At 38.4% G+C, this 25,159-nt stretch overlaps 1 pseudogene; it reads left to right on the forward strand.

Moving 5' to 3' along the window:
• The first annotated feature begins 379 nt into the window (after window positions 1-379).
• On the forward strand, window positions 380-23,575 carry LOC115067066 (annotated as a pseudogene).
• The last annotated feature ends 1,584 nt before the right edge of the window (window positions 23,576-25,159 follow it).

Raw genomic sequence — 25,159 nt, forward strand, 5'->3', positions numbered from 1 at the left:
AGATGACCCCAACCAATCAGAACCAATAGAAAATGATGACTAAATGATAAGTTCAATAGGCCACTAATCGGCATAATGGTCCATGAACAGAGGTTCATGAGACAAAATTCCTCTTTTATTTACAGCACTGCGATGAATAGGCCTTGGTGGAGATTGTTGGCAGTTTTTATGGCCATGGGAATTATAGCTGGAGCTCTGTTCATCATCATCATGGTCATCCAGGATTTGTACATAAGGATAGCATACACCAACAGCACCAATTAAGGGTTTTAATTCCTCTCATGCATCCAAAATGTCAAGAGAATGGAGGCTAGTAATGGTGTTGATATGGACCCTCATGACCCAAAGGACAGTATATGAACCAAAACAACTGACATGGATGGTCACATCAGGGCATGGGGACACTGTGCTCCAAATAACGAAAGAGGCAGCTCTATGGACATGGTGGCCCGACCTCTACGTGGACATCTGTGACCTTGCAGCAGGGACATGGGATATCCCTGAATACACCCCTGGGGACCCTGAGCCTGAATGCAAAGAGAGTAAGTGTGACAAAAAACATTGCCCTTCTATGGGGCTGGGGGGCCTGGGATTCTGGGTGTAGCCACCCTGTCCTGAGATCAGAGATCAGAAAACTAACCTTTTACATATGTCCTGGGACTGGGAGGACACGCGCAAATGCCCATCAATGTGGGGGAGGAGGTGACTTCTATTATGAGGCCTGGGGATGTGAGACAACAGGGAATTGCCCCTGGATGAGTGGCAGGTCACCTGACCTTATATATGTCATTCCAAATCATACCGGGTCAGGCCTGATGGGCATAGGCAGGTGCTCCAATGTGGCCACAGGGTTCAGCAGCATGCCCACGGGAGATTGGACAGGGCTGGGAGGTCCATGTGAACAGTTTCTCTGTAATCCATTAAAAATCAGATTTACGGACTCGGGGAAAAAGGATGAACATATTAATGTAAACATTCTTTAAAAGGCATGCTCATTATTCTTTTTTTAAAAATGTTTTATTTATTATTTTTATTTTATGTATGTAAGTGTATTGCCTGCGTGTATATCAGTGCAACCATGCCGTGCAATGCCACGGAGGTCAGAAGAGGGCTTTGGATTCCCCTGGAACTGGAGTTAAGGAAGATTCATAGATGCCATGTGGGTGCTGGAAATCAAACCCAGGTCCTCTACAAGAGCAGTCAGTGCTCTTAACCTCTGAGCCATCTCTCCAGCCCCTCAGTATTCTTATAAGTGAAAAAAAATCCATTTTTACTTTAGTTTTTACAGGGCAATACATTTGAGTCATGATACTTTCAATCACCAGTTTTCTATGGTTTTTCTTTCTTCCTTTTCACCCTTAGCTCCACAGGCATCATGCTACTATTCTATGCATGTCTTTCTTGAGGTTTACAGCTATTTATAATCACAGTTGCTCATGAGTCCTTTGGAGTGTCCTCCCACATTTTATGAATCCCACACTGAGCATGTCCCTGATATATCTTGAATAAGATTCAATTTTCCAGTCAATTAAGGATGTTAGATCCTTAGAAAAATGCCACATATAACCCCTGGTAACAGCGGTTTTCCTAAATACATGTTGTATTAAACTCTGGGGTGTGTATTTACATTGAGAGGACATAATAGTAATTGAATTCTCATTAATATGCAGTTATCTTGGAAAATAGGGAATGTCACAGGAAAGGTAAATGTGATACAGATAAAAGTGGTGTTTCGAGACTGTCTTCAGTTCCTGTAACTGAGAAATGAAACTCTGAGAGTGAAACTCAGGTATCACTATGCAGTAGTACTGAGCAGGCCCAGGTGGAACACTTAGGTTGTATTTTCTTATTACTATTAGTCAGAAGACAAGATTCTTCTTTGAGGAGTGCATATGGTCATGTCACTAGATTTCATGTTAGCAGAATACATGTAGAGATTTTTTTAAAGGCTGAGAGACTGTCTTCACAAGATCAACCAAGCCTGTCCTGTGATCTCACACAAACACGTAGTCCTATGAGCCAAACAAAATGCATGCCTGACTTATTTTTGATGTGCTGTTGATAGTAAAACCCACAGTCACAGGGAGCTCGCTCCCTTCTGCTCTTCCCAATGGACACATGTCCACAGCTAACAAGAGTTCTCTGACTTCTGATTATCCTATTGACCACCTGAATATTGTCATTCTGGCGTTATAGTGGAACTTGAGAAGCTTCTCAAGTAACAATAAGTCCCAGACAAATGTTTGACTAAATGTTCCATCCAGATTTTAATTTAGAAGTCTTGATCATGTCATTACACAGAGATTTAACAGCTTGCTAGCCCTTTACTGAGACTTCAGGGATTCCAAATATATTTTTTCAATTGCAGTAACTGACACACATCTAAGAGCAGATTTTGCGCTCCAGTTTGTATTGCTGACACAGAAATATAACATGTATCTCATGTGTGGACAGTGAGTTTTATTCTGATACAAAGTAACAGGTATGATACAACATCAAAGTATGCAGGTGTCTGTGCTGTATTGACTATGAGCAGCTAGGAGCACCGAGCTTGCTAGTATCATTTGTGAACTACAGTATCATTTTCATTTCTCCTTCGAGGGATTATTGCATTTATTTTCACAGTATCTGTGTGTAAAAAATCAGGGTATGAAGAAATTTTGGTTGTATTACTTTTACCAACAATACAAAATATTTTGATTGGCATATTTTGTGCATGTACATCACTGTGCTTTCCTGTTGGCAACCATCACACACCCCTGTCCTGCATCTCGCAAAATAGTGTCATTGTTACCCCTTTGTACTCTGAATATATATCTATATCTATATATATTATATATATTGTATTTATATATGTATATGTTTAATGTATTATATATATGCATTTATTTAAACATAGAATCTTCAAAAGTGAGACCATGCATTCATTTTAGAATATTAATATTAATATAATTTAAATTTTTCAATTTTTCTTATATGATATGAGAAAATAGAAATGTGAGTATTGAACAAATTTTCTATACGTGTACAAAAGTGAGATTTGCCAAGGTAAACCAAATAAATGAGAATTCATTATCTTGTAAGAAAGGTTGATTAGTGAAAAGAAACTGGTTGATAAATGGACCTAAAACTCCTAAGAAAGAGAGACTTCCAGAAGCCTATGATGAGAACATAGTTCTCTGCCCTCCACTTCAGACTCAGCTGATCCATCACTGTCAGCTGTGGTTCCCAGGCCACTGGGGAAAAGGATGCAGCTCAGGAGGGAAAATGGTGACAGCAGCATGTCAGATGGAAGTTTAGCCAATGCCCTGGCAGTAGAGAACAGAAATCGGGAAGCGGGGCAGCCTTCAGGACCTATTCCTGTATCACAGAGTGATTGCAAAGTCAGGGGCTTTCTGCAGGAGTAGGAAATTTTTGAATATAAAATTGAGCACCCAGATACGATCTACAAGGAAGCCAAAGCCATTCCCAAATGTCGCGATCAGAGGGTTATGACTAAGATGTGGAAAGGATGTCTCCACCTGCTGCAGAGCTTGCTAGGTCTGTATTGGATCATTTGTATTGAGAGGCCAAGGAGTGAGTCTGTGTTTTCTCCATATGGAGAGGCCCTGCATAGCATCCTGGGCTACAGTCATGGAATCAGCTACTTTCCAGGTCCACTCAGTGATGGCGCTGCTGCTCTATCTCCTGTGTACACGCAGTCTCCAGAGTTCCTTCTGGGTACCACCCAATTCCTGTGTACTCTATGGTGCAAGATTCCAATGACAGCCCTGCAACATGACCACTCCATGGGTATCTCCACACCTGCTTCCTGCCATGGTCCCAGAAGCTCCCAGCTACCAGCAGCCATGCTTAGCTGTTTGTGACCAGCCAGATTCTCAATGATCACCCTCTCTGGAACAGAACCATGCAATTTTGTAACTTGTGCCTCTTTGCTCCACTTACCGTAAGAATTAAGTAAGGAATTAAGAAAAAAATTTCCAGAAAAAGACCAATGGACACAGTCTATTGAGACTGATATAACAGTAGATTTTTGACTGGGTTATGCTCAGAGCCCTAGAGAATGAAAAGTACTAAATGTATGACCAGTAAATTCCATGGATACTGAGTCCACTGGTAGGTGTCAAGGACATTTATTTGTTCCATTTTCACATGGCAGAAGGGTTAATGACACTCCCTCAAAATCTGTTTAAAAAGACTAAGAACATTTTCTATTTGGGAACCCTCCAGACTTACTCATATTCCATAAGGCTGTGATTACTGATAAGAGAATATTAGGGAGTAGTTTTTAAAAGAATAATTGAGGGGTTTTTTTGGCTGAAAATATTCATACCTTATCCACACATTTTTAGGACATGAAATTATTATGATCTTGTTTTTTATGTGGAAAATTGATATTATAAAGAAAATATGGAAAGATGGCTCAGTGGTTAAGAGCACCAACTGCTCTTGAAGAGGACCCAGGTTTGATTCCCAGCACCCACATGGCAGCTGTGAACCATCCTTAAACTCCAGTTCCACAGGAATCCAAAGCCCTCTTCTGACCTCCACAGAATTGCACGACATGGGTGCACTCACTTACATGCAGGCAATATATTCATACACATAAAAAAGTAAATAAATAAAATATTTTTAAAAAGAAAATATGAGGTTTTGTTTTAGGTAATATTTACTCAAAAAATTACAAATAAGAATACAAGAAGAAAGATGCTAGGCATGTTGTCAAGGCTGGAAGGGAGAGACCCACATTGGAGAACATTTGGGAAACACAAATTACAATTTGTATGCCTTTCATAAACAGAAATAATGTAGGACATGGTGTCAGGAATAGTGGTAGTTGGGTAGGGTTGACATGGGGATGGGCATCTAAATATAATCAAAAAACATTGTTTGAAATTCTAAAAATAAAGAAAACATCAAAGAAATAAATCCCAGGGCTGGAGAGTTGGTTCAGTGGTTAAGAGAACAGGCTGCTCTTGCAGAGGACCCAGGTTCAGTTGCCAGGACCCACATGGCAGCTAACAACCATCTAGAACTCTAGTTACAGAGGATCTGATGCCATCAATTAACTTTCATGGGCATTGCATGACATGAGTGTACTCACCTTCATGCAGGGAATAAAAACACACACATGAAAAAATAGTGAATAAATAAATATTTGTGAAAATCAGAAGGAGAAGGTGCTGGGTGTGGTGGCACATGCTTTCAGTCCCAGAACTTGAGAGACAAGGGCAGGTGGATCTCTGTGAGTTCAAGGCCTCCCCAGTCGACATAGTGAGTTCCAGGCCAGCTGGGGCTATAGGGATACCCTATCTCAAAAAATTAAAAAGACCAAAAAAAAAAAAAATCAGAAGGAAGAACATGAAAGATATAGTCACCTTCATAAATAATTGCAGCTGGGCAGTATAAACATCATCATCTCAGTTAAACATCAAGCACACTATAGGGTGGATGTGGGGCGTTACTTCTTTCAGTAAATGTACTTGACAAAATTTAACGTTTTAATATTTTGGCTTCGATAAGCCCTATCGGTAGTAAAACCATTGACCACTCAAGTTACACCTACAAAATAGCACCATGTGTTTTTATTTGTTTTATTTTTAAAAAACATTTTATTATTTTTATTTTCTGGCTATGCATGTATTGCCTGCATATATGTAAGTGCACCTGTGTCGTGCAATGCCTATGGATGTCATATCCCCTGGAATTGCAGTTACAAGTAGTTGCTACTTGCCATGTGGATCTTGGAATTTGAACCCCGGTCTTCTGCAAGAACAGCCAGTGTTCTTAATCATTGAACCATCTCTCTACCCTGCACAGTGTGTTTTTAATGTATCATGCTATAACATCAAGCATTTTTCCATTTCTCTTCCCCAAATATAACTACAGCCTTTAAGTTGGACAAATATACATTGGGGAAAAGTAGACTCTCAGGCTTTTGTCACTTTTGTCATACTGTCTTTGAATAGAGACTGTTTCTATCAGAATCCAGACAGGCTTGTTTCCCTCCAGTTAATGCCAGTGCATATGGAGTTGAAGTCATCAATGGAGTCGCACCCAAAGTCTGACTCGGGTTAATAATGAGTACCTAAATTCACCCTGCAGCTATTTCAGAGTCCATGATTTATATAAATATTCTTAGAATTTTGCAAAATCCTCACATTGATTCCTTGTCTTGTGAACTGAGGGCTATTGTGGTTGGAAATCAGGATGGAAATGATAAAAGCTCCTGTATCAGAGAAAATGTGAACCCAAATCATCTTGCATTCCTGTAGGGATCATAAAGAACATTGCCAGTATTCAGAATCTGAAAGATGCACGGGGTGGGAGAGATAGAATATCTCACTTCAGAATATTGATGGATAATGTAGACAAATATTTATTTTATATGTAATCGATCCATGAGTCTAACTGCAGCTGTGGTGCAAGCTCTGGTATTCTTACTTGAGCTAATTAACATACCAGCAGGAACTCATGTAAAGTGAATAGTATTACAAATGTTTTATCACCTTACATGTTCATAAGGACCACCAGAAGAAATTTTCTTTCAAGTGTCGAGGCCAGCATTATTGCTTTCCCGTTCCACATCAACAATATGTTAACTCTGTATTCCAATGTCTTAACATGGTTTACAGGGACTTTTATTATTTGTGTCTTCCACAAGGTACCACATTGTTCCCTCATACTGAAAAAATTATGCTTGTTGTATGATGGGAGAAATTAACAACTGCTCTGGACTCACTAAAGCATTTACAGGTCATAGGACAGGAAATAGATCTTATTCAAATGTAAGGGCTTTCTAGGTCAGTGAAGTTTCTAGGAATGTAGGGGTCTGGAGTATGCAGAGATATTCCTTTTGCTGTCTAAGATCAACACTTGAACCTACTACCAAAGAAAAGGCAGAGCACTGAGTACACCTGTTTGGATTTGGGATTTTGGAGGCTGCACAATACTTTTGGGCATGTTGTCTGAACCACATACCAAATGACTAAAAATATGTCTGGTTTTGAATGTTCCTAAAACAGTAAAGACTTTTCAAGGGATTCAGGCTGCTGTGCATGCTATCCTGAAATGTACGCTGTATGATTCAACATGCCCTAAATTTTTTGATTAATGTTTGACCCTGAAACTAATTTGAACCTTCGGCCAGCTCCTTATATGAATATTGTGTGAGGAACTTGGGAGTTTGAGCCTTGCTGTGAAGTTATCTTTAGACAACTATTATCCATTTGAAGGACAGTTCTTCACCCTTTTTTGTGGTTTGAATGAGAATGTCCCCCCATTGGCTTCAAATACTTGGACATTTTGTGTTCAGTTTGTGGTGCTGCTTTGGGGAATCTTAGAAGTTTTGGTCTTGCTGGCAGAAGCAAGTCACTAGTGCTGGGCTTAGAGTTTTTAAAAAACATTTTATTTCAGTATTTGACTATCTTTATTTTATGTGTATAAGTGTATTGCCTACATGTGTGCAAGTGCACGGGTGTCATGTAATGCCTGCAGAAGTCAGAAGAGGGTCTTGGATTCCCTGAAACTGGAGTTACAGACATATGTTAGCTGCCGGGTGGGTGCTGGGAATCAAACCAGGTCCTCTGCAAGAGCAGTCAGTGCTCTAAGCTGCTGAGCCATCTCTCCAACTCCCTTGACACACACACTTTTTGTCTTTTTGAGACAGGGTCTCCCTGTGGCCCCAGCTGGCATGAAATTTACTTTGTTTACCAGGCTGGCCTCAAACTCACAGAGATCAGCCTGCCTCTGCCTTCTGAGTGCTGTGATTAAAGGCGTGCACCACCACTCCTGTCCAGGAAGAACAATCAGGTCCAACTCAACACAAAGAGCAATACCTCCAGGGTCTTTCCAGAAACCGAAGCCACATTGCATCCTGCCATTTGGCATCCTTACCCAGATAAGAAGCTTTCCATATTTCTATACCTTCTTTCATCATCATGCAAATGCCTTTCATCACTTTTCCAAATGTCGAACACATATCTGATTACTACTTCTGACTTTGTGAGGAAATAATTCCCAACACTTCCCTTTGTCCTCATGAGCTATCACCACAATATATTCAAAATATGTAGTTGTTTTTGGAAGAGGGGTGGTTGTCTTATCTTCAAAAATTCACTTTTCTGAATAATACTATGATAAATCCTTGATGGCCTCGAGCCCTTCACAGTGTGAGAAAATGAAGATCACTGTGCTTTAACTCTGCAACCTTCTCCCTCTCTGTCATTCCTGGCTTAACTATGCATCATCCCCTTAGAATCCATTCTCATGCCAGGGCACTCAGGTATTTTCATCCAGATACCCCTAAGCAATCATCTGTCTTCTCACTAGACACTTATAAACATATGGAAAGATCTATTCATATTCCAGAAGCCTGGTTGGACCATGCCTTCATGAATGTCATCCAAATATAATAACATTAAACTCCCTTAAATGTCTCTACTCTGCATCTTTAACATTGGAAGAATAATAAAAACACTGTGTGAAATGAAAGAAAACAAGAATGAAATATGAGTGAAGAAAATGTCATCTCTACCTGTTTTGGACTTCCCTACAGGCACAAGCCATTTGGAAACATTATGTATAAAAATTCATAATCTGAGGGTTCTGTTAATTTACTGAGATTGTTCCAAATTTCCTTGCTGTCTGTGTTTTCTCCTCAAACAATGTGCAAAATCTTGAGTGTTTTTCTTTTTTATAGTTAAATTTTAGACAGGGTCTCCCTTAGGTCCAGCAAGCTTGGAACCCTATGTAGACCAGATTGGCCTCCATCTCACAGAGATCCACCTGCTTCTGCCTCCAGAAGGCTGAGATGAAAGACATGCACCCCTGCCTGGCAGTCCTGACTGTCTTTGAGAGACGGCCTTCAAGCTCCATGAATTTTATTACAGTTCTTTCTCTTACAGCATGTCTGGGCAATTTCCAAGATGTCAGAGGGGCAAGGTCTCTGAGATTCTTTGTTGTTTCCTTAGAGGTTTTGTGGCATGCAAGAAGCTTCTTTTTAAAGAGACAGTGATAATTACTGAGTATCACAACTGGTCACACGCGGAGGTTGATGTGCAGAAGCTTTATCATTTGTGGAAGCAGCACCGACATTGTTGAGTCAGCGTTGGATCTTGTCTTCATGTTTTCATTTCTCTCTGTGGTGAGGAGCCCAGTTCTCAGATCCTGTTATTGTGGTGTGCATAAGTCGGCCAGTGTGTTCCTCCTAGATAAATATTAGGTAATTAAATGAAGATAAAAAGAGAAACTATTATATAAAGAATCTGTTAGAATATTTTATGTGCTATTGTTTCTATAATTTCATAACTACATGCAGGCTCTAGGATGCACTTAACAAGGATTGTGTCTCTTCTTGCTGTTGAAGGAAAGCACACACAGCCCATGGCACTCTTCATTTAAACCCCTCCTTTATCCTTCCACCATGGTCTGGTCTGTGCTGCTGGAGAAGGTGCCTTTTGTACCTGAGTCACTGGCCTCACGGCAAAGCCTGTTAGGAAAGGGTTAAGTCAGGCTCAGCTACAGATCTTGTTACATCAAAATCTAGGTAGGACTACAGTGCATGATTATAAACATTTGAATTCATGGAGAAGACTTATAAATCAGTGTGACTGTACATTGGATAAATATCTATAACTGATCTTGTATGCTACAAATACCAGAGGGAAATAGTATTCCTATGTTGAGGGATTAATTTATGTGCTATACCCCTTAAAATCATAGTCTGCACAAAAGTTTGGAGGATCTGATGCTGCTCCTTTTTGCAGAGTTAGCAAGTAGATTATAGTTGCTACATTAAGAAATGTCCTTTTGAATAATTCACACTGATTGTCTACTTCAGAAATTCTTTACTAATTATCTGTTTTGTTCCTTGGGTCCAGTACACTGTTCATGGGTACATGACCAAGTTGTCATTTTTCATTGTAGGATCCATTGACTTTCATGGATGTGTCCTTTGACTTCTCCCAGGAGGAGTGGGAATGCCTAGAAGTATTATCCATCTTCATTATTTTTTGTGTCAATATGTAGCATGATACTGTAGCCAGAATCTTAAATAGTTCCATTTTCATACCTGCATTTTGAATCAGTGATAGAAAAAAGCATATAATAACTGAAAAAATTATTGTGTATTCTGATGAGTCTGTTCTAAAGTAATAACTAAGAAATGATTTGGAGAGTCATCTCTTCTTCCTGTATTGCCAGTGGACTTCAGTGCTGTTAGAAATCTGGTACTTTGTAAAGAGTCCAGCAAGTATCATGTGCCTCTTTCTCATACACAGGTCTTGCTGTGTATCAGCATGTCCTGGCCTCCCATCTGGAACAAAGCAAAGAGGCCTGGAATGTGAAGAGAGGGGAGACTGTAGCCAGCCAGGTAGGTTTGAGTGCATGAAGGAGGGCCCAGGTGAGAGGTCCTAAGTAAAGAAGGACAAAGACCTGAGAGTGGTTTTGCCGTAGTCTGTTTCATTAGAAAGAGATTCTGATAGTTTAATTTATAGCAATTTCGTCAAGATTTGTCCTGTGGTAAATGTCAAATGACCGCTATTATTCCACATGAATTATGTGGAAATGACTAGTATACAAATATCACTTCATTTCATTTTTTATTTAATTTTTCCAGATCTCCCATGCCACATTTCTTGCCTGTGCAAGGTAATGGCAGATTTTTCCCCCTGTGTTTTTCCCTTAAAAGAATTTTTCAAAATATATTGTTATTGAATTTTCGTGCATTTCATAAAAATGTTTCATGTTTGCATTCTCTCCCCATCCATGCTCCCTATGCACCCCCGACAGATTCATGCATTCTGCTATGTTTATTAAAGCAAATTAAGTAAAGTTTTTGACATATCATGAAATTAGTAAATTTTGTGTCTTTCATTTTGTTTCTGCTTTGAAAATGTTTGTGCTCTTCTGATTCCTTGTGATTTTCATTGTTTTATAATTAATACATTTCTCCAAAAAATGACTGTAAGTCTCTGATGAGACTCAGAATATTTGCATAGCATGAATTTCTATATTCTCTTCCTATTTTAGATAAGAATGTGTTTAGTATGTGTGACTTTCGCACGGCATTTGTCGATTCCTCTGTTTTCTTCCTACTGTTGATGTCTGTGTCCCAGATTGAGGAGAAGAGAGATGGAGAAATCCTGACCTTGTATAATATTTGAGGCTTACTCTGTTGCCCAGTCCATCCTGACAGTGTTCTCTGAGTGTGGGAAGCTGCACATCCTCCTGTTGTGCGTGAGTCAAATCTCTATTTTTTTATAATTCTTTTAGAAAATTTTCATATATTTAATTATACAGATAATAATTTTACCAACCCTGAGTTTTAAAAGTCTGTACAATTACTCAACACAAGTAGCTGTTAATACTTGAAATTGCCAAGCGTGGTGGTACACGCCTTTAGTCCTAACTCTAGGGAAGCAGAGGCAGGCGGTTTGCTGTGAGATCGAGGCCAACTGCTCTACCTACATAGATAGTTCCAGGGCAGCTGGGGCCACAGGGAATCCCTGTCTGAAAAAGATGAGAAAAATAAAGACAGGGAGTGCATAGAACACCGCAAGAGTCCCGCATGGCTCTTCCCACTCAACTTTGGCCCATCTCTCAGGTCTCCATCATTCAACACACCTTAGAAAATTTTCCATTCTACATCATTTCATGTATCATTCCTGTAAAACATTTTAGAATTATTACAGGTATATTTTTTAATTTTACCACTAAAATATTTTTAAACACCATATTTTCTCTCATGCTCCACTTCTAAGCAGTGATAGTAGATGATTCAATGTATTCACTGTTTTTCTTTTAAAAATATAACATTTAAGAATCATTTGAAAATTTATGCACATGAGCAGTTTATCTGTTGACCACATACAAAATATTCTATTCTTGTAATTAGTATTCTATGGATTCATTTTCTTTCTTTTTCATTGAATCAAAAAATTTATACAGTATATATTGATCATATTCAGAAATACCTATATGCACTGTTTTGCTACTCATACCCAACTTCGTATTCTCACTGTTGCTCTCTCTCCCTCTCTCTCTCTCTCCCTCTCTCTATCTTTCTCTCTCTCTCTCTCTTTGGAATACTGTCAGCAGTGTTCTTGTTTAAGGACTGAGAAATGAGGCGCCACAGCCTTGTCGAGACTAACTCCCCCCTTCCCAACAACCACCCATTTCCAATAGTTCCTTAGGTAGGGCTGGCTTTTCTTACCCACTTCCCCACACATCTGTGCTGGGATTTTGTCTGACTTGAGCTTACATGGTACTTATGCATGATGTCACGTTGCTGTGAGTTCATATGAGTAACTTCCCAGCTGTCTGCAAATCTATTTCCTTGTGTTATTCCACCATCTCTGGCTCTTTCAATATTTCTGTCTGCTCTTCTGCAGTGATCCCTGAGGCTTAGGAGACAGAATTTTGATGTAAGTATCCTACTCAGGGATAGGGACTGTGCAGTCTAATTATCTGCACATCAACCAGTTATGTTTCTTTATGTGAATCACCAAGTATTGCATATGGAAGCTTCATTACTGTGAGTCAAGACACGCATTAATCAATTGGTATAACAATAAGTCATTAGGAGTCAGTTTAATTTATTTAGTTGAATAATAGTATTAGGCTCTCTCTTATGACCCCTATACCTGATAGCAATATCAGATATCGGTTCCAGATTATGAAGGAGAATTTAAATTCAATTAGAATGTGATTGGTTACTCCCACAATGTTATTGTCACTGTTGCACAAAAGCACATACCATTCCAGGACAGTTGTAGCTCACAGAATTCACAGCTAGGTAAGGTTGATGAGTAATTTTCTCTTGTCATAGCATACAAAGCACCTTCCAGTGTAATGAAGGCTAGACAGTAGAGATGAAGCTTTAAAGTCAGTACCAGCTTGACTTCTATATAGATATTTCTTTCTTCTATACCTCATGACTGTCTTCAGCAGCAGGATCTTGTCATCAATTTCTGGTGGTAACAGGGGGCTAGTTTCTAGAATATACAAGAAACTCAAAATATTAAATATCAAAAAACATACAATCCAATTTAAAATGTGGCCAGGAACTGGACAGAGAGTTCTCCAAGGATGAAATGCAAATGCCTAAGAACTTCTTTACAATAATTCAACATCTGTAGTCATAAGAGAAATCCAAATTAAAACCATTTTGAGATTTTTTTTTCATTACCTCACTCACAGTGGCTAACACCCAAAGAACAAACAACTGACAAACGTTTTCAAGAAAGTGGGGAAAAAGGGTGAATCTTTTCCATCTTATGTGGGAATGTGGACTGGCTCAACCAAAATGGAAATCAGTGTGGAGTTTCCTCAAGAAAGATGGAAATCAGTCTACCATGATTTGATTGAGCCAGGCGTACCACTCGGGCATATACCCCAAAACTCTCTACACGCAACAGATACCTGTTCTTCCATGTTCATTGCTGCCCTTTACACAACCCAGATTTTCATCCACTTATGAATATATAATGAAAGCTTGGGATGTTTACACAGTGGGGTGTCATTCAGCTATTATGAAAAACAAAGTTATGAAATTCTTAGGCAGCCAATTTTAAGGGGAAACAATCTTCCTGAGTGAGGTATCCCAGACCCAGAAAGAAACATTTTGCATTTTCTCTTTTATAGGTGGCTGGCATCTCTGAATTCCTAGGTGTGCATGTTTCAATGGAAAACTGAGAGGTCAGAAAATGAATAAACAGCCTTGGAGTGGTGTGGGGTCTTCATGGGTAGTGAGACAGAACACTGTGATATTCACAGGGAAGGGGAAATAGCATAGGAAGGGTTCAATGTGGATGTGAAAGGAGGGCAGGGCAGAGGAGGGAGTATTCAGAGGGTTCTCTAGCCCTAAATGTTTATTCACACACATTTTTAACACATATCAAAAGTTGATACCTCATAACAGGTGCACATTGGCCCTACTAGAAACCATAGGATGGGAAAGAACCCAATGCCAGCAATGCAATCATTTTTCAGAAGCTATTGATTTGGGGTCCCATAGCCCCTCAAACCACACTGGCCATTGCCCTCACTCATGACACCCACCAGGATATGATGGTAAGACCCTAATATATTCACTTTTAAAATCAGCTTTAAAACTCAAGAGTTTCTGTATTGTATGTTCCTACACACTTCCTGTTTCTGATCCCCCTCTCACTGCCCTCCCTCTTCCTCATCCTCCCTCACAGTCACTTTTGTCCTCCTGATCCACAATTTCATGCTTTCATTTCACATGGCATTTTTCCCATTACTCTTTATTCTTTCTATTGTTTGGGATGTAATTTTCACATCTCAAGTTTTTACCATTATGAACTGTGCGTGTACACACATATATGCAAATTATATCTAGACTTAATTTTATCTAAGAATATATCTAATATCTGTCTTTCTGTCAAGGAAATTCACCTAGTTCACGTAATACAAGGTGTTTTATTTTTTATAAATTAATTAAATAATGTTTTGTATGTAGAATTTCTTTATCTCTTAAATTTGCATACAAGTGACCATCCCCTCTGCTTCATATGCATTGCAAGTTGCCCCATGCCACTCACTCATGTGCCTGTAGCACGTTTCCCTCCAGGGTCAATTCCTCTACTGTTTTTCTTTTGTTTTCTTCCTGATTCTCTGTTTTTGAGTGAGTCCAATTATGGCTGACACCGAATGTTGACCTGTCTTCTTCACTTGATCTTGTGGGAGAAATCATAGCTGCATAGTGCGTGAAGTACAATGACTTTCCCCATCATTAGGTTTTGACATTCTTTCTGGCCCCTGTGTGAAGGTGGTCCCTGAGCCTTGGGTGGGCAGTTAACATGGATGTTCCATGTAGGGGTGAGGATGCAATAGTCATTTATTTTCAGCACTTTGACCACTCAGGCACCTCTGCATTGACAGCCACCCACTGCAGAGAGATGCTTCTCTGCCTGAGGTACAAGACAAAGCTTATGTTCAGGTATAAGAATCAGTATTTATAAATCAGAATGAAAAAATATTGTTCAGGAAAAAGTAGTGGTAGGTTCATCCTTGGGGGTGTATGACCTGTGGAACCATGAGCTTTTCACCAGGTTTGTAGCACAAAATCTGAATTCCTAGTGCAGAGTAGGCCTCCATTCCAATGCAAAAACACTGGTTACCCAAGTAACCTTTGTGGACCTGTTGCACTGGGTAGCGGTCACATCTTGCCTGTTAGGTCAGTGTTATGGCGTGCAGCATTTACAAAAGGAGACCATTGATGGCTCTTACCCCCAGTGTCCTGCATAGCAAGTTCTCTCACTATGAAATCTAGCCATCAGGGAGGAAGTTTCATGTGTGTTCCAGCTTGATCTTGTTATGTCTTGTAAACAAAGTATGATGTCTTTTCTACAATACAGTCATGCCATCTAGTTATGGTGGGTAACTGAGAAGAATGGCAATAGGCTGTGCTGTTTGGAGGTGTCTGTGATTTCCATGACCAGTAACATGTACAGAGGCACATATGTGTGGCATTGACATTTCCTTCTAATAACTCATGTTTTCTGGGAGGTATGCTGTCCACATATGCAGGCTACCTATGTTCATACTTCTTCAAAAGTTACATATCTTTAAGTTTGCTGATAAAGCAGGGTTTTCCAACCACCCTTAGCTGTGGTTAACTTATCCCTTACCCTCTTCTGCTCTGTCCACCTTCCCCATCCTGCTTCATCATCTCAGTCCCAGTGGTCCTCCCTCTACCTGCACATCATGTATGTTCCACTCAAGCCTTTACACATAAGATGACATCCCCTCATCTCTCCTGTCCCCTCTTTAGCTTCCTGAAACCCAGATTAACATTTAAGTCTAGGATCCTTACTTACTCTTGAAGGACAGAATAGATGGCTCCTGATTTTGATCCAATCTATCAGTTTCTGTTTTGTTTTTGTTTGTGTTTTTTTGTCTTGGAAAATGGAAACCATCAGTTTTCTGAGTTACTGTTCAAAGTTATATATTGGATCCTGACATTCAAATAATATAATTATATTTATTTAAGTGAAAATGTCGTGATTCTATTTTTTCTGGCTGATTAAAATTTCTTTCAGTGTTTTAACTACAGTTTGCACTTGGTCCATCAGTTGATTCACATTTTGGCTGGTTCAGTTTCTTTCTCTTCTCACTAGTCCAGCAAAAACATGGATGTGCAAGCATCTCGGTGGTGGGATTTTTGTTCTTTTGTGATGTGCACAGCAATGCCAGACGGTAGTTGTATGTTTACATTTTTGAGGAACCCTGTGCGGATTTCCATAATGACAGCACTTATTTGTTCCCTATCAGAAAACCGTCTCTCCTGACCACCCATCCTCACCAGGATTTATTGGCATTTGTTTCTAAATGTTAATATTCTGACTGATAGGAGAGGGAATCCCAGTCGGTTTTAAAATTGCATTTCTATGATGGCTAAAGGTGTTTAACACTTTTATATATACTTACTGGCCATTTGTGTTTCTTCTTTAAGGACTACGTTTCATTTTTTAGTTTTGGCGTTTGAAATTCGGTATTTTAGTCTTTAATTTTGGAATTCTTTTCAACGTGTCTATGCTAATGTAACATCTGAAATAAAGGTGGCGATGACATTGTTCTGCTGTGTAGGCTACTTTTCTTTGTGCTCACAATTTAATTTCTTATTCAATTTCAGGAAATCCCATTCAATAGTTATTAAGATGTTACTTGATGATTGTGAAGTCTTACTTATTATGAAATTCATTTCTTATGTCTACATCTTGAAGTACTGTCACTGTTTTTCTCTATCAGAATATCAGGTTTAGTACTAAGTTTTTAAATGTATTTTCAACTCACTTTGTGCAGGGTTTGAGATATGAATGTAATTCCAGTGTTTGCTTTTAGATAATAGGTTTTGATGAACTTTTTTTTTGAGACAGGGCCCCAACTGGCCTGGAACAGGCTATGTAGATGAAGCTGGCCTCAAACTCACCAAGATCCACCAGCCTTTCCTCCTGAGTGCTGGGATTAAAGGCTGTGCCACCACACCTGGTTGATGGACTATTTTTGAGGAGAGCGTATTTCCATAGTGTGTTTAGAGCCCTTTTGGAAAAATTGGCTGCCTTTAGACATGGTTTATTTCTGGTTTTGGATTCCATTCTACAGATTTACATGGCTTGATTTGCATCCATGGCTATACTGTCTCTGTCCCTATGGCTGTGTAGTATAAAGTGAAATCATGTCATTGTTCTTTCTTTTAACTGTTGATTTGGATACTTGTGGTTTTTAATATGAACACGTTGATTTTAGGAGTGTTTCTTTAATAGGTCATTGAGAGCATTATGGGTATGTCATTGAATTTGGAGAGCACCTTCAATAATATAGCCATTTGCACATTATCTTATTTTACTAAACCATGAGCATGGATGTCATTTGCATTGTTTGGTGTTATTTTAAGTTTCTTTCTTTGGAGCTTTAAATTTCTCATCGTGAAAGTCTCTAATTTCCTTACTTAGAGTAAATTCTAGGCTGCTTACTTTGTTTTGAAGGAATTGTGAATGAAGTATTTTATTACACTCTGTCTTGGGATGCTTATCTTTCATATATGGAACAGAATGGAAAGGAGCGCTTGATTCCAAATGCTTTTTCTTTTTGCTCCAAACCTCACTTTGTGAGACAGAGTCTCTCACTGACATTCAAGTTGTATTTGCATAGATTTGATAAACAGTGATCTCCAGGTTTCTCTTTGCACACCAGCATGAAGGTACAGAATCCTGCCACACGATAAGAGTTTTACATGAATGCTGGAAATCCAATCTCAAGTCCTCATGCATGCACATCAAGGACTTTTTTTTTTTTTCGTCTTTTTGAGACAGGGTCTCCCTGTAGCCCTAAATGGCCTTGAACTCACAAGAGATCTGTCTGCCTCTGCCTCCCAAGTGCTGGGATTAAAGGTGTGTACCACTACACCCAACCCTGCATATCAAGTACCTTATCCTACACCATACCTTCATGCTCTAAGAGCTACTATTTTTATATTGATTTTCTGTCCAGCGATATTGACAAAAAGCATCTATCACATCTGAAACATGTTTGTGGGCCTTCAGGATCATGATATACAGCCTCATTTCACTCAAATAGCGATGTTTTGAGTTCTTCCTTTCCTATCCTAATCCAATTTCTTTCATAATATCTTACTGCTCTAAAACAACAAAGACCCTATTGAGTAAGAGTAGCAGTAACTCTATTGCTCTCCTAAGTTTGTCATATCTGTTCTCTTTATTTTCAACCTCTCTCTTTTTCTTAACCCATTTCTTCAGGGTATTTATAAAGTGATGTTTGATCTTTACCAATGTATCTTTGCATTTCCCAGGCTGCTCCTGCAGTTTCTGTCCTTATCTCTGTTCATATTCCATTCCTTATTCTGTGTCTGTTGATCCACTTTGCATTCCTGGAATTGAAGTAGACTGGTGATGATGTGTGATCTTGATAACATTATTTAATTCATTTCAGGTGTTTCTTTGGGAATTCTGAATTTTTGCTTATCATAGGAACAGATGTACAGTTTTTGTTGAAGTTATTGTATTCCAATTAAACTTTCCAATAAGGTAACGCTAACTTTAGGGATTCAGCAGGGCAGTATTCCTGCCCTTCTATGTCAGAGAAGTTCTGGATTAGGTCTTCTGTGCACATATGTGAAATATGTGCACATATGTGTCTTCAGTACTGTATTCTCCTGAGAAAGTCCCCTCCCCATCAATAAAGTCAAGTATATTCCCTTCTTTCTCTTCTATCAGAGTTAAGTATTACATTTCCAGTTCCTTGATCCATTTGTAATTGGGTTTCGGCAGGTTGAGAGATAAGGATGTAGTTTCTCTCCTCCACATGTAGCTGTGCAGTGTGAGAGCCCTGTTCATTGTAGGTTCTGTCATTTCTTCAATGCTTATTTTTGGCCTCTTTTTCAAAATTCACAGGCTGTATGTGCATGGTCATTATGTCCCATTTATCATTTTTGTTCCATGTTTCCATATATGAATGTGTCTTTTTTTAATGCTAATACAATGTTATGTTTATTAAAATAGCTATGTTGTATAAGTTGAAATGTAGGATGAAGATTCCTGACACATTTTTTTCATCTTGTCGATTATTCTGGATATCCTGGGCTCTTTGTGATTTATTATGATCTTTTGGATCATTTTTCAATTTTTATGGTAATTGTATTGGAAGTTTGGTAGGGGTTTCATTGAATTTGTAGATTTGTGTGGTAAGATGGCCATCTCCACAGTATTAATCCTATGAATTCATGAACACAAGAGGTCTTTCAAACTATTGGTGTCATTTTTAATTTTTTCTCCAGTATCTTAAAGATTTCATTATACTCCAGAGTTTCACTTCCTGGGTTTACTTTTTTTTCCCCATGGTACTACTTTTGGGAAGCATTGTAAATGGTTTTATTTCTTTGATTTCTTTCTTGGTATGTTTGTCAATTTGTATATAAGGAATAGCTGGTATCTGGACCCTCATGAAACTAGAAAGCTTTAGTCCAGCAAAGACAACTACCATTTTAGAACAGAGACAGCCTAGAGAATGGGAAACAATCCTCACTACATTCTTGTCTGACTGAGGGATAGTGTCTGGAATAAACAAGGAACTCAAAACTTCTTAAAATAGGAAGAACCCAGTAAAAAAAAAAATGGGGTGTAGAACTCAACAGGGAATTCTCAAAAGATGAAATAAATTTCTGTTCAATGACAAAAAATTACAGGAAATCCATGAATGCTGAGGGCAGAAGAGTCAGCTTTCTCCAGGGAGTAACCCTCTGTGACATGACGTAATTAGAAGTGGGCAGTCCTAAGCACATGTACAGATGAACACCACCAAATGGACTCACTGCATTTTAAATATATAAACATGTACATTCTAATGTGTGTGCCATAATATTTAAAGAAGAGGCCAAAAATTTGAGAGGAAATTGAGGGTACATGGCAGGAGTGGGTGGTAGACTAGAAAAGATAGAAACAATGCAAAGACAATACTCATTTATTGACATTCTTTAAAAGTGTACAGAAGCCTTTGCAATCAGGGAAATGCAAACTATATGTACTTTGAGATTTCTTCTTAAGCCAGTGAGAATGGTAAAGATAAAAACAAAAAAAGGCCTGAAAATGCTAGTTTTGGAGTCAAAAGATACAAGAGTGAGTATATTGTTGATCCTTCCACTGCAATCAAAGCTGCTGAAGCATGGTGACATGTAGCAGAAGAGTCCCTGCATGAAGAAGGTCCTGTCATGACAAGATGCCCCAAAAGGCCATTGTGTGAACCTGTGAAAGTTATGTCTTGAGTGCACATGGAACCCCTTGGTGGTGGGGCTGCTAAGGCCGTGATGTATCTGCCAAGGAGTCCTGCAAAGGGGGAATGGAACCAGCCCCCCTTTGAAACCACAGTCCTAGACATCCAATATGGAGATATAGTTTTGTGTCTGTTTCCCCTACTGCTTTGGTCTTTCTTAGTTTCAGTTTTTTCTCACTATGCCCCCCAGTCCTCCAGGAATGGGAATGTATATTCAGTTCCATTGTATGTGGGAAGTATGTAATTTGCCTCTTTTTATTTTATATGGACAATCTCTTGATTTTACAGTAGACTTTGGAATTTTGAACAGTGTTGAGATTGGCAAAGATTATGGAATCTGTTTAAGTTGAACTAAATGCACTTAGCATTATGATATGGTCACAGTCCTGTGGGTTCAAAGCAGGGAATGTCTTGGTTTGAGTGTGGAAGGTCCCACATAGGCTCATGTATTTGAACACTCAGTGTCCAGGTGATGGAACTGTTTGGAGAGGATTAGGGGGTGCAAGTATGCAAATGAGGGAGTGGTTTAAGTGTATATACCCTTGCCCTCATCTAGTTTTCTCTCTGCTTCCTGCATTTCTGATGATGTAGTCTTTCAGCTTTGGACTTTTACCAACTTCCCTGTCTTGTTGTCTTCTCATCTTGCAATTTTGAACCCAGCCTCTGGAACTGTAAGCCACAATAAACATATTCATCCTTAGATTGGTTCTGGTCATGGTAGTTTATCTCAGTGAAAGCAAAATATCTAAGACAGAATTAGAACCAGAGAGTGAGATGTTGGTGTGAAGATCCTGACCAGGTCTTCTGGAAAAATGTGGAAAAATTTGGAACTTTGCTTTGTACAAGTAACTAGTATACATTCTGAGTGAGATACCCTGATCTAGAAACAAAAGTCTCACGTTTTTTCTCATTTTGTACATTACCACTGAGTATTTAGATGTGTGTGTGTTTCACTTGGAACATAGAGAAATCTGACATTAGTAAGGGGCCATCACAGATCAAGTCTCCCAAAGAAAGAAAATATTCACAATTGTTCTCTCTACATGAATTTCTTTTTCTAAATTTTATTTATTACTTTTATTTTATGCGTATGAGTGTATTGCCTGCATTATGTGAGTGCACCTGTGTCATGCAATGCCATGGAAGTCATTAGGGGGCATTGGATTCCCCTGGAACTGGAGTTAAGGATGGTTCCTGGCCACCACATGGGTGCTGGGAATCGAACTTGGGTCCTCTGCAAGAGCAGTCAGTACTCTTAACCACTTTCTTTTTTACTCTTATGTACTGATCATTTTGTCTGTTCTATCCTCATTTGCTTACAGTCTGCTTTATGATATGTGGGAATTGATATTCTAACTTGTTTATATATTCTTTTTAAGTGGTCATTTAATTTCCGTAATTCGTTCTGATTTTCTGGTTATCCTTGTCAGTAAAGTGTGTTTCTTCGACAGAAGAGATACTTGTATCATACTTGAACCTACTGTTCTAGATGCTGTCTTGTTATTGGTGAGCTGAAGCTATATTCATTTAACAAATATTATTGAGAGGATATTTTTTCATTATGATTTTGCTGGTGTTATGGGTATTGAAATCATTGATAGTAAGTTTCTTTTTTAGTAGTATTAATATTGGCCTTATTTTTGCTTTATGTGTGGCTAATAGTGGATTCCTTCTGGGACATGGTACATTCACCAATTACTCTTTACTTTGTATTCTGAAATCTCATGAATGAGGGTGTCTGTCTCCTCTGTGTATCCTGTTTGTTTCAATAAATTATCTCCTCTATGTATCCTGTTTGTTTCAGTAAATTATGAGCTGCCAGCTTGCTTGCCATGAATTGCTGCATTTCTTCAAATGCCTTTCCTCTTCCATCAAGTTGAAGAGATACTTTTTCTGCCAGTCAATTTTAGTTAATACGTTCACTTTCACTAGGTTAAATGTAATTTTACATTATTTCATGCTTTTCTGCCTCTGGTCTTTGTTGACAAAATGTCTGATATTATTGCAAATTTTCTGCCTTTGTAATGAGTTGGTATTTCCCCAACTGGATTAAGTATTGACTTTTTACTTACTATTATTCACATGTTGCCTGAGACTTGGAATGCAGAGCTCTGTCAGTATTTATTTGGGCTTTCTAAATAACACTATAGTAATTGTATATCCATTTATTTCTCTATTTTTCATAAGATTTACTTCATTTTTATGAAATAAATTTTCTCGCTTTACTTTTGATTTTAACTCCCTCTTTTAGTTCATATATTTTTAATTTAGTTCACTTGAATGTTTGTCAATGTTGTTGGAAATTTTATTCATGCTTATTACATGTTCTTTATATATCTCTTAATGTGTGATCACCTCAGCCTTATTCTCCATATCAAAACGCACTTTTTTTTTTTTTTTGCTTTTCCCGCAGACCTCAACTCTTAGAAGACAGCAGAGTTTACAATGTAGAAAAATCTTACAATTGTGAAGAATGTGACTAATGCTTTACCAAGGCCTTGAAACTTAGACATCATCAAAATATTCATACTGGGGAGAAACCCTACAAATGTCAAGAATGTGTCAAGTCCTTCCACCTGGCTTCAAATCTTAGAAGTCATAAGACTATTCATACTGGGGATAAACCCTATAAATGTGAAAAAAGTGACAAGTCCTTTAGCCGGTCCTCAAATCTTAGACGTCATAAAAATATTCATACTGGAGAGAAACCCTACAAATATGAAGAATGTGACAAGTCCTTTTCTAATAGCTCAAAGCTTAAGCATCATTACAGAATTCACACTGGAGAAAAACCTTACAGGTGTGAAGAATGTGACAAGTCTTTGCCCAGATCTGACATTTTAGAAGTCATAAAACTATTCATACTGGAGAGAAACCCTACAAATGTGAAGAATGTGACAAGTCCGTTACTACCCACTCAACAATTAAGATTCATTGCAGAATTCATACTGGAGAGAAACCTTACAAATGTGAATAATGTGACAAGTCCTTTACCCAAGCCTTAAATCTTAGAAGTCATAAAATTATTCCTTCTGGAGAGAAACCCTACAAATGTGAATAATGTGACAAGTCCTTTTGTGCAAGCTCAACACTTAGGAATCATTATAGAATTCATACTGTTGAAAAACCCTACAGATGTGAAAGATGTGACAGTCCTTTACTGCATGTTCCACACTTAAGATTCATTACAAAATTCATACTGGAGAGAAACCCTACAAATGAAAAGGGGGTGAGAGTCCTTTACTCATATTTCAGCTCTTAGAGAACACCGTAGAATGCATAATAAAGGGAGACACTACAAATCTAAGTGATTTGGCAATTCCTTTAGCCGTATATCAAATGGTAAAGTTACCAAAAATTTATACTGCAGAGGCAGTTTACAATTGCACAGAATGTGGAAGTCCTTTTCTCTGGGCTCAATCCTTAGAAAACAAAACAGGATCTATACTAAAGGGATATGTTTCAAAGTAAGGAGAATGTTGAAATGTTTATATTTATGTATTACAAGACTTCACAGTATACTGAAGAAAAATTTAGAATTAAATACCAACTGGAAAAATGTGTAATAAAACTTTGTTTCTACATCAATAAAAACAATTCATAATGTGGGAGAAATGAGAAACAAAGAATGTGCAAAATATTCAGTCACCATCATAATTAAATGGAGCCAGACAGTATAAATGCCATACCCACCATTAATTGTCAAACACTCGGGAGGAGGGGCAGGGCTGAAATCACATATTTTCCTAACACAAAACTACTCCAAGGAAAATGGCTTTAAATATTTCAATCTGAGAATAAAATCTTACAAAGTGCTCACTATAGAGCCTTGTCTCAAATCCCATTATTTATAGGCTAAACGTTCTCAGTCTGAATATACAGAAAGCTTCTGATCTGGACCCTCTGGTTGCTGATTTGAAGCCTCAGTTGGTATGTTCTGCACCTGAGCTCAGGTCATGAAGGAAAAGGGCAGAGATGCTAAAATGCTTTATGAAATACCTTCAATGTATGTGTATAAAGCGAATTTGAAACATTAACTCTGTTTTTAAAGTTGGATCTCACCACTAAAAGGTCCTGTATATTAAACTATTGTGTAATCCCTAGAAAAGTCTGAAATCCAAACTTTTGTCCTCCAGCATTTTGGGTAAGGGATGCTCATTCTGTATGTAGTTCTCCTTTCCATAAGACATGGTTTGAAGAAAGGAATAAATATTCCATGAAGATGGAGAGAGTGAAGAAGAGTGGATGTCATGACAGGGAGGAAGATGTGTCCCTTGTTTGTCCTTACAGTGTCATGTCTCATGATTTATGACACCAAACCAATGTGTCACCTCTTCCACGTAAATAGTTTAGAGAAAAACATTGATTAAATCATTAAGCCTCATGTCCAGTATAGAACCAAATAAAGGTAATTTTCCTTTGTCAGACATTTAAGATCACTCAGGTGTTTTTTTCCCTCTTTATGTTGATGAAGAAGAATGAACCCAATATGGACTATAGAATTATGACCTCAGTATAACTTTGTTCTATGTGGCAGATGAGTAAGTACTAACAAATGTATTTGATAAGAACCTATGTACTCCTAATAATAAGCCTAATAATAATGTGTCCTTGTTGATGTATGTAGGAGGAGCAGAATTTTGTGACAGTGTTTTAAGGCTTTAGCCTTCGAAGCCTCTACTTTAGATCTGTGCTAGAAACTTGTATGAAGGAACCTCCCACTGTAAGCTTTAAGCTGCCATAGGACAAGATGACAAAATGACAAAAACCGTAGTCTGTGAGCGCCTTGAAGAATGCTGCCTCTTGCAGCGGTCCTGAAGAAATATTTGCTGCAATGTGTCTTATT

Source organism: Nannospalax galili, unplaced genomic scaffold, assembly GCF_000622305.1.
Source record: "Nannospalax galili isolate Female #2095 unplaced genomic scaffold, S.galili_v1.0 scaffold590, whole genome shotgun sequence".
Lineage (NCBI taxonomy): Eukaryota > Metazoa > Chordata > Mammalia > Rodentia > Spalacidae > Nannospalax > Nannospalax galili.